Below are 10402 nucleotides of genomic sequence, written 5' to 3'. Positions count from 1 at the left end.
ATCAATTCATCCATTTAATTTTGTAATGCGAAATAATCAAATCTTGATTCCTAACCGTCAATCGCATTGTACACGCCAAAATCACTTCATTGGAATCATTCTCTCGACGTCTCGCTCTAACAGCTTGTGCGACCCCCTCTAGTTACTCTCCTCGGGGCATCTAACATCGACGCATTAATTTTGGTCAAACGATGTGTGTCTTTGACTCTATGTCCACCGTTGCCGAATCATGAGGTTGAGAACTAACGTCGAAAGAGAAATTAGTGTCGTATCCCTCATGTATGACCTAGGTTCTTTTCCGTTTGCACCATGGACTGCTATTCTGTTGGCCTAATTTCTTTGCTCACTCCTCCTTAAGTCAATAATTTTCATTTGTTTAAGCAATTTAATATTTAAATAGTGGGTGATCCTGTGTAAACCACGTGTCACTTTATAATAATAATTATAATAAAGAAAAAAGCTAAACGCTCTCTGATCTGAGCTTGTTTTTGAATCAAATGATCGATGAGCTGGTCGAGTCTCCACTTGAGTTCAACCTCAGGTCGGTTTGTAAATTAAAAAAATAAACTAATCCTTCTGCGTAATCGATATGGAACGGGTGACTCATTAATTTGATGAGTTGTATTAATTTTCTCGTGCCACGTTTTTTCCCGTCTCCTTCTTCGTCTTCTTTTGTTAACTCTCTCTCTCTCTCTCTCTCTCTCTCTCTCTCTCTCTCTGCCACCACAACCTCCTAAACGCCATCACCACTCATCATCACCACCATTTCTCGTGCTCCGCTACCGATAGCCACCATCTACCGCTTCGAGCTGACTAATTTCCTAACTTCATTAAATGGGTTCGATTTTCTGGTTTTATTATGGGTTTTTCTATTAAGCTTGTTCCTGATCGATTGACTTTTAATTTTGAAATATGACTTCACAGGTGCAGAGTTTTAGTAATGCATGACTATAGATAAAGGCTTGATGACTCAAATTCCTTTGTGTACGAAGATGTAGCCGACAATGTATGTTCAAAACCTAATTTATTATAATGCTTGTTGATTTTGTTAAAATTTTGGGAACCGAGGCCCCATTAATGGTATTTTAGCGTATTTACGATTTATATAATTGTGTGTTTTTGAAATTTTTCCTACGTTGAAACTGTATACATTATAATTTAGGGCTTGCTCTGCACCCCCACCCCACTGACACACACTAAACTCATCTTACTCTTCGATTTCTTTTATGCGTTTTTTTTTTGAGAAAATCCACTATCAAATATGTGTGTTTATTTAGGGAAATTTGGTTATGTAGTTCTATGATTCTACTAATTTTCATGGTGATGTTTATGTCGATTAAAATGAGTTTGATTTGATTTGGTGATGTTTCGATGTATGTATTGTTTGGAGTTTGATTTATGGTTTCCTTCATCGATTTTCAAAGTATCAAAAAATTAGTATCAAAGTGTTGGTCATTGTTGAAACTAACGTACATCATTATTTATAAACAATATACTGAATATTCTTCTATATTTCATAATCTGATACTGTGTACATGTGAGAGTATAAATACAAGGAAAATACAACAAACTCCTAATTACAAGCAGGAGACCAGGTACAATAGGAAGACTAAGACTAAGTCTAAGCACGTGTTTCAGAACACTTCATTACCCCCTGCAAGCTGAAAATCGGGACGAATGTGAAGCTTGTGTTTTAACGAAAAAAACCAATGTTTGTTTAAAGATTTGGTGAAGATATTTGCAACCTGGTCAACAGAATAAATGGGACTGATGACAAGTTCTTTTGCTTGTACTTGCTCTTTGATGAAGTGAAAATCCAAGGCGATGTGTTTGGATCTGGTACAAATAACTGGATTTTGTGTCATGATCATAGCACCGATATTATCACACAACAATAATGGTGGACCGGAGAGTGGAGAATGTAGTTCTGTTAATAGTTGCTTGATCCATATGAGTTCAGCAGCTGTATAGGCTAGAGACATGTACTCTGCTTCAGTGCTTGAACATGCAACGACCCGTTGTTTACGAGAAGTCCAACTAATGAGATTTGGACCATGGAAAATTCAAAAACCATACTGAGAGCGACTGTCGTCTTGATCAGAAATCCATCCAGCATCTTAGTATGCGAGAAGACGTATGGTTTGTAGGTTGAAAGTGCAAGCATTCATTAATAGTACCTTTAAGGTACCTTAGAATTCGCTTGACAGCTTGCCAGTAGCTATTGGTAGGCTTGTGCATGTATTGGCACACCCGGTTGACAGCATAGGATATGTCTGGACGCATAATGGTGGCGTATTGGAGAGAACCTACAACCTTGCGATAGAGTGTAGGATCTGATAACAACTCTCCATGTGTTGTTAATCGCAGGTTGTTTTCAGATGGTATTGAAATTGGAGATGCTTCATCCATGCGAGTTTGAATGAGAATGTCCTGTATGTAGCTGGATTGACTCATTGTAAGACCGGTTGTAGTATTCTTGATGTTGATGCCTAGAAAGAAGTGTAATGACCCTAGATCTTTGAGGGCAAAAACATTATTGAGCTGAGTAATAAACCTTGTAATGAGAGATTCATTTGTCCCTGTGATAATGAGATCATCAACATAAACTAAAATATAAATAGTTGTTGTCTTTGAGTGGTAAACGGACAATGAGGTGTCAGAGTAGCATGCACGAAATCCTTGAGTGAGCAGGTGGTTTTTAAGTTTAGTGAACCAGGCTCAAGGGGCCTGTTTAAGCCCATAAATTGCCTTATGTAGTCGACACACTTGATTTGGTTTGGTGTGATCTGCAAAGCCTCGCGGTTGCTTCATGTAGATAGCTTCTTGCAAATCACCATTTAGAAAGGCATTGTTGATATCTAGTTGACGAATGCACCGCTTGTTTGAGATAGCCAGGGACAGAACCAAGCGGATGGCGGTCGGCTTGATGACTGGACTAAACGTTTCAAAGTAGTTGATACCCTCCTTTTGACTGTACCCTTGAGCAACGAGACGGGCTTTGTATCGATCAATCGTACCATCCGACTTCCTTTTGATCCTGTAAATCCATTTACATCCTACAAGGTTAACATTAGTAGAACAATCAACTAAGGACCAGGTTCTATTTCGCACTAGTGCATCATACTCATTCTGCATGGCATCTTTCCAACATTGATGTTTGATTGCCTGTGTAAAGTTCACAGGTTCAATAAGAGATAACGAAGTAGAAGATGCAGAAAAGACTTTGGGTTTTATGGAATTGGTGCGAGCTCGAGTAACCATAGGATGAGTGTTAGGTATGGATGGCCGATAATGAGAAGTTGATGGGCAGGTTTGTTTAGCATGAGAGCTAATGGTGGATTGTTGGTGTTGAGGAATATTGGGAGGAGATGGAGAGGTGCTAGGAGAAGGTTGAATATTTGTGGGAGAGGGGGAAATAGGGGAGTGTGGTGTTGAGGGTGACTGTGAGGGAGTAGAATTAGGAGGGATCATGGTGGCTAACTGCAGGAGTGTAGGATCAGTAGTGGAGTTGGGCGGAATAATTGGAGATTCATGGGAATGGGAATGCAGTTCGGAAGCATATGGAAACACATCCTCATTGAATATGACATGCCTAGCAATATAGATCCGGGAAGATGGTTGATGGTAACAGAGATAACCCTTATGTGATGCATTGTATCCAATAAAAACACAAGGAACCGAACAAAAGTCAATTTTGTGTGGGTTATAAGGTCTAAGAAATGGATAGCGGAGACAACCAAAGGTCTTGAGAAAGGCATAGTCAGGAACTTTGGTGTATAATCGCTGATAAGGAGAGTCATAGTTGAGAGTTGGAGTGATTGTGCGATTATGTAGGTAGGTGGCGGTTTTCAAGGCATGCTCCCAGAATAAGTGAGGGAGAGATGAGTGAGAAAGAAGTGTTATGCCTTTCTCCACAATGATCTTGTTGCAGCGTTCAACAACACCATTTTGTTCCTGTGTATAGGGACAGGAAACACGATGGTGAATACCTTGGTTAATGAGATATGTTGAGACACTGCGGTATTCACCTCCCCAATCTGATTGGAGGCTTTTGATGGAGGTGTTAAACTGATTTTTGATCATTTGTTGAAATTGAATGAAGGTGGGAAGAACTTGAGATTTATGAGAAATAAAGTAAATCCACACAAACTTTGTACAATCATCAATGAACAAGACAAAATATCGGTTTTCATTTATTGAAAAAAGAGGGGAAGGCCCCCATACATCTGAATACACTAATTCAAAGGGGTGTAAAGAAGCAACATGTTTATTATGGAGTGGAAACCGGTGGCTCTTTCCTAGTTGGCATGAATCACAAAATGTAGGAAAGGCATCTGATGAAGTCGGAAGCTTGAAGGAAGTGAGAAGGCATTTGAGAAGCGAGGCATGAGGGTGAGCGAGTCTCTTGTGCCAACCATGAAGAGAAGTACAAACACCTGTAAGAGCTAGAATAGGGGAAGAGGTGTTTGGCACTTGATTATTGGAGGCTGGAACACGATAGAGGCCCTGCTTAATGTTCCCGGTTAAAAGAGTTTTGCCCTGCAATGACTTAACAAAATAGTGAGTATGCCAAACATCATTGTCTGCACTCAATTTTGAAGCACTCAATTTTGAAATACTGAGCAGATGTTTAGTGATGTTTGGAACAACCAAAACAGAAGGCAATCGAAGAGTATGTAAGTTAGATGAGGCAATATGCGAAATAGAGAGTTGATTACCATTGCCCACTTGAAGTTTATCAGAACCATGATATGGTTCGGCAATTGTCATGTTCTGTAGGTCTGGAGTGATATGATCGGTGGCTCCTGTATCAAAGTACCAATTTGGATCAATAACTTTAGATGGACTAGTTTGATGAGTGAGATGGGCCTGACGAGACTGAGAGTCACGTGGATTGGGCCTGTGAGATGGGTAGTCCACCAGGTTTGCTCTTTGCCAGCAGTCCACCGCCTCATGACCAGGCTTGTTACATAATTGACAGTGGGGGCGGCGATGACGAGAATCATTGGAGCGGGATCCAAATGAGTAGTGAGAAGAAGAAACAGAACCTTATGCAGAGTTGGTTCTTGGTGGAATGCGATTTTCCTGGAGAGCCAGTGGAACCGAAGCATTTGGGGTCGGTGGAGGAGCAGCAAGTTGGCGATTGTGATCTTGCTCTAAGCGTGCTTCTTCTTGCAGAAGAAGGCCAATTAGGTCATCAACATTAGGAACATCATCCTTGACCATGTAGGCGGCAGTGAAAGGACCGTATAAGGAGTCAAGGCCGCTTAGAATGTGCCCAATTAAGTCCTCATCAGATATAGGTTGAAGAGATTTTGCCAAAGAGTCGGCAATGATCCGTTTTTGTTCAAGGTATTCGAGCATGGTTAAGGCTCCTTTGGACAGAGTTTGGAGCCGGAGTTTCATAGACATTCGTCGGGCTTTGGTCTGAGCCTGAAATGTGTGTTCGATGGTGGTCCACGCAGAGTGAGAAGAGGAAGCGCGAGCAACTAGGGCAAGAGCCCGCTCAGACAAGGTTGATTTAAGCCATAGAAGGACGAATCGGTCTCGTTGTTTCCACAATTGAAAGTCTGGGTTTGGTTCAGTGGTGGGGGGGGGGGGGGGGGGGGGGGCGGTGTTAGGATCAACAATACGAGTTTCTGCAGGTGGATTGGGGTTAGAGATGAATGATTCCAGATTGAAGGTTTCAAGAGCAGAAATGATGGTGGTGTGCCATAGGGCAAAATTCTCAGTGGTCAATTTGATGGTAATCGGTGGAATTGGAGATTTGGTATTGGCCGCTAAACCTAAGATGAGTTGTTGATTAGCCATGAGAGAAAAGGTAGGAAATGAAAAGAAGAACCTAAGCTCTTGATACCATATAAACAATATACCGAATATTCTTGTGTATTTCATAATCTGATACTGTGTACATGAGAGAGTATAAATACAAGGAAACTACAACCAACTCCTAATTACAAGCAGGAGACCAGGGACAATAGGAAGACTAAGACTAAGTCTAAGCACGTGTTTCAGAACACGTGTGATACACTTCATTATCATTGAAGGTATGAATTAGCATGATTTGAGGATTTTTTTTAAACTTCTTTTTCTTTAACGTGCATCTGATGTGAAAAGTGCATAATTACATATGATTTGAGTTGTAATAGGCAGGTTCTGGAGATTAAATTTGAATGTGTTCTAATATCTTGCAGTTTTGCTCTACTGTTCCTCATTTACTTATGTTTTTTTCTCTGTTCTTATCAATATAGGACTAAATTTGAATGTGCTCTAATATCAATGATTGTTTCATTTGATATATTAGAAAGAAAACGGAGGTTAAATTTTGATGAACGTAAAGGAACAGATGAGATTTCTATAAAAAAAATTTCCATCTCCATTTTCAAACTTGCGGTAATTAATGAAGATATAACGAGTCCTACTGTTGGTATTTTCCAGTTTAATACTACTTATGTTGTCCGTATCACTAACTTAGCTTCCAGGTATGCCTAATACTATATTCCCCTTTACACCACCTTTCTCAATCGTTTGTTTCTATGTTGCTGAATGGATCTGCTTTACTGAAAGCTAGAAAGTTTTTAATGCTTCTTCTATGTCTGTTCTTTTTATTTCCATTCTACCTAGGTATCTTTGATTGTTAGGTTTTTTCCAATTTCATTATTTTTTCTTTTCTTTCTTGAATCCCATTAAGAAAAGGTTTTCATTCCTGTTGTTAAAAATATTGGTATGTGTGTGTTTTTTGTTAATAATTTTTAAATTTGTACTTCTTCTCTATTTTTAATTTTCATTTTGTTTTCTTCTTGAAATAGGCCATTCATCTCTCTACTCTAATGGGAATTATTCATCTTACCCCTGGCTCTAAAATTTTATTGGTGAAAATCCTAGAGTACTCAAAGAACCATATGAAGTTGGGCAAATGTCATATTAGCCCATCAAACTTTTTGTGTTTGTTTTAAAAGGTCCCCAAACTTTTTTTTTGCACATTAAAGAAATATAATTTCATTTTACCGTTTAATTACATCCCTTTACCGATTTTAAAAGGTTTATCCCTTGTTTTCGTGACATGGACACCACCATGGAATATTACTGTTGAAATCTTGATCCCCAAGAATTGCCAAGTCATTGCTAATGGTCCCCTTATAAACCGTCTTCCCCACCAGTTTGTTACCCTAATCCGTAACATTCACATCATCGACTTCGCTTTTTTTTTTCCCCACATATAAATCAAGAAGATGGCCTCAGAACAAAGCTTCTCCTATGGTGGTTTCAGAGCTTCGGAACTAGACTTACCAACTGATTACGAACTTCATGCCATGGAAACCCAATTGCAGATTGAGGAAATGTGAGATGAGATGCGTCAATAGCTTGGCGAGTTTAGGGAGGAGATACGCAATTTGAAAAGGAAAGTGACAATGATGGGTGTTGTTGGAGTTGCAGTGATGTCGTTGATTGGGGTTCGTGTTTGCGTCGAATGCAGTGGATGGGGATTTTGGTGGGTGTAGTTTAGTTCATAGGTAGCACGATGGCGATTAGTCTCTTTTGGGTTATCATGGTTGTCGAAGGTTGTGTCTTTTTGTCTAATTTCGTCATCTGCTAGCATATATGTATGTATTAGGTTATGTGTTATTGTTTGTAATGAAATGTACCAAATGTGAAGGTCATCTGTTGCAGGACTTAAATTGCCCCTTGAAGTATGGTTTGTAATGCAATGTACCAAATGTGAAGTTCCCATTATAACCTTATGTGGAAGTACATTGTTATAATTCAAGTCCATTGTTATATGGAATTGTATTGGAAATGTGAAGGTCGTATGTTGCATGACTTAAATTGCCCCTTGAAGTATGGTTTGTAATGTAATGTACCAAATGTGAAGTTCCCATTATAACCTTATGTAGAAGTACATTGTTATAACTCAAGTCCATTGTTATATGGAATTGCATTGGAAGTATAATTATAAAAAAAAAAGATTCATGTTATGTTTTCAAGTAAAGAAACTAACATTCATGTTGCAAACAGAAAACAAACATCCATACATTCATTAATATCATGTTACAAACAGAAAAACAATCATCCATACATCCATAACTAACATACTCCAAAAAACATCTTTAATCCAAGTCCATTGGTTTGGTTGATGTATCACCTTCACCGTTTTTGCCTGCAACCTTTTTTGCCAACTTTTTCTTTAGTATCCTCTCCGACTTTTTTCGTAATTTCAGTGTATCTACTTTTGTACCATTCTTCTTAGTCACACCACTTGTTGACTCACATTCACCTTCTCCCATTTTGAAACCAATTCCACTTCTAGTATCACCTTCACCCTTTCCCTTCCCATTTTGCCCTTGACCCTTCATTTTCTTTAATGCACTAGATTCACCTTCACCTTCAGCCTTCCTCTTTTTCACCTGACTTTTTTGGGGCTTTGACACTGCATCACAGGTTGACTTATTGTGGCCTGATTTCTTAAAAAAAACACCACATAACATCTTTTTGCCTGCCTTGGATACTCTGTGTGATCCAGTAACCTCAGTACTGTCCCTCTTTCTCTTAACAGTAGGTCTCCCTGGCATCTTCATTTTCAATGGTGGCAAAGGTGGTATGTACTCTGTTGGGGGCGACATTGCACTCCCATTCATGCTTCCAATTGTGTACTTGTATGTGTTCATATATATGCAATCACGATATAAAGGATCAACAAATACATATACATCTCTATTTACATAACTAATGGTTGCCACTGAGTGTACACAACCATACCCATTCATTTGCCAAATCCTACAAGAACATGTTTTCTTTTCCAGATCAACTCCATAAGACTCTCCTAAGTTTCGTGTTTCAAATGTATTCAGGCCACTAGGAAGCACTTGCCAGTACCTACAAATAATCAAAGTTAATAGGGGTAATTAAAGTACCTTGACTGGAAAAACCAATTCAATTATGGTGAATAATATAGTACCTTTGTTGGATCTTTAATTCATTTAGGGCAAGCCTTATGTTTGGACATACATCAAGATGTCCCCATCCACTTCCTTTCTGCCTCAAACTACACATCCTCTGCATCACATATAGTCTAATATCCTCCTACATTATAATAATTGGCTTCTTCCTAGCCTCCAATATAACATTGTGGTTTTCATCTGCCGGAAGAACACCAAAGAAGCGTCTTCGCAGAGCCTCCTAGTCAAGACCCGGAAGGTTAAAGCTTTCAGACAACCCATTCTCAACTGCATCACACCCCCTTCCAAATTGAAAGAATGCTCTTGACCATGATTTTGGATTCCTTCCAATCAGATGCACTTAAGCAGCAGGGCTAATCCGTTGAATCTCTTTCATTGTAGAATTGAAAAGAGGTTCAGTTGAGGCCTTGCAAGCCTTCCAAAATAGTTTCTCAAACTGAGCCCCAGGGAATTTCTTCTTGAAATTGGAAAGAACATGCCTGGCACATTGCCTATGTTCTATCTCTGGAAATAAATTTTTCACAGCTTCAATTATCCCATGCATTTATATCATCATAATATTCAAAATTATATCACATTTGAAAGAAATTAGGTATGACATTATAAAGTAGAAACATAACTTATGTTGATCTAACATCAATGTCCTACCAAAACCACCTTCAAGATGGAGATCTTCTTGCAAGTTTTCTAAGAACCATTTCCATTTGTCTTTATTTTCAACACAAACTACAGCCCAAGCTATTGGGTATATATGATTGTTACCATCCCTACCAACTGCACATAATAACTGACCAGTACACATTCCTTTTAGAAAACACCCATCTAAGTTTATTATCCCTCTACAACCACTTCTCCAACCATTCTTTAGTGCATCAAAACAAATATATATCCTGCTAAAATAAGTTTTCCCATCTGGCATAGAGTTCACAGACAACTTGACCGTTGACCCTAGATTAGACCTTTTTATCTCTTCACCATAGGACCACAACTTTGCATAATTTTCTACTATGGTACCTTCAACAAGAGACATTGCATGTTGCTTAGCTGTCCTACATTGTCCCATACTAACCTCTATGCCAAATTTATTCTTTACTTCCTCTTTTAACATCCTAACATTGAATTTCTGATTCTCAAGCACTTCCCGGGTGAAATGACTACCGATCCATCTGTAATTAACAATTGACCCTAATTTAAAATTTCTTGCACAATTATGGTCAATGATAAGGGACTTGATTTGGAAAGATTGCTCCTCACTCGTCCATGATGCCCAAAGCCTAAATGTGCATTGACCATTACTACACTTAACCAATAACCTTTTATTGTCGTTTTTTTCAAAGTACAATTGATATTCATTTGCTACAGCATAATTACAAATCATAAATTTTAATTGTTTAGGGTTGGTGAACCTCATACCTAGAATTGGCAACTGCTTCTTCCAAGGTATG

The 10402-nt window shown here is 38.8% G+C and overlaps 1 long non-coding RNA gene across 1 annotated transcript; it reads left to right on the top strand.

The window, feature by feature from the left end:
- The first annotated feature begins 547 nt into the window (after positions 1–547).
- LOC145052662 (uncharacterized) lies at positions 548–7786 on the top strand. The gene is made up of 3 exons (XR_013684126.1): positions 548–838; positions 925–1006; positions 6810–7786. It is a non-coding gene; the product is annotated as an uncharacterized LOC145052662 (long non-coding RNA).
- The last annotated feature ends 2616 nt before the right edge of the window (positions 7787–10402 follow it).

This window comes from Lactuca serriola, chromosome 5 (assembly GCF_051521515.1).
Source record: "Lactuca serriola cultivar US96UC23 chromosome 5, Lser_US96UC23_V15, whole genome shotgun sequence".
Classification (NCBI taxonomy): Eukaryota; Viridiplantae; Streptophyta; class Magnoliopsida; order Asterales; family Asteraceae; genus Lactuca; species Lactuca serriola.
Note: the sequence above shows the minus strand (reverse complement) of the source record. Positions and strands in the feature narration are given on the sequence as shown.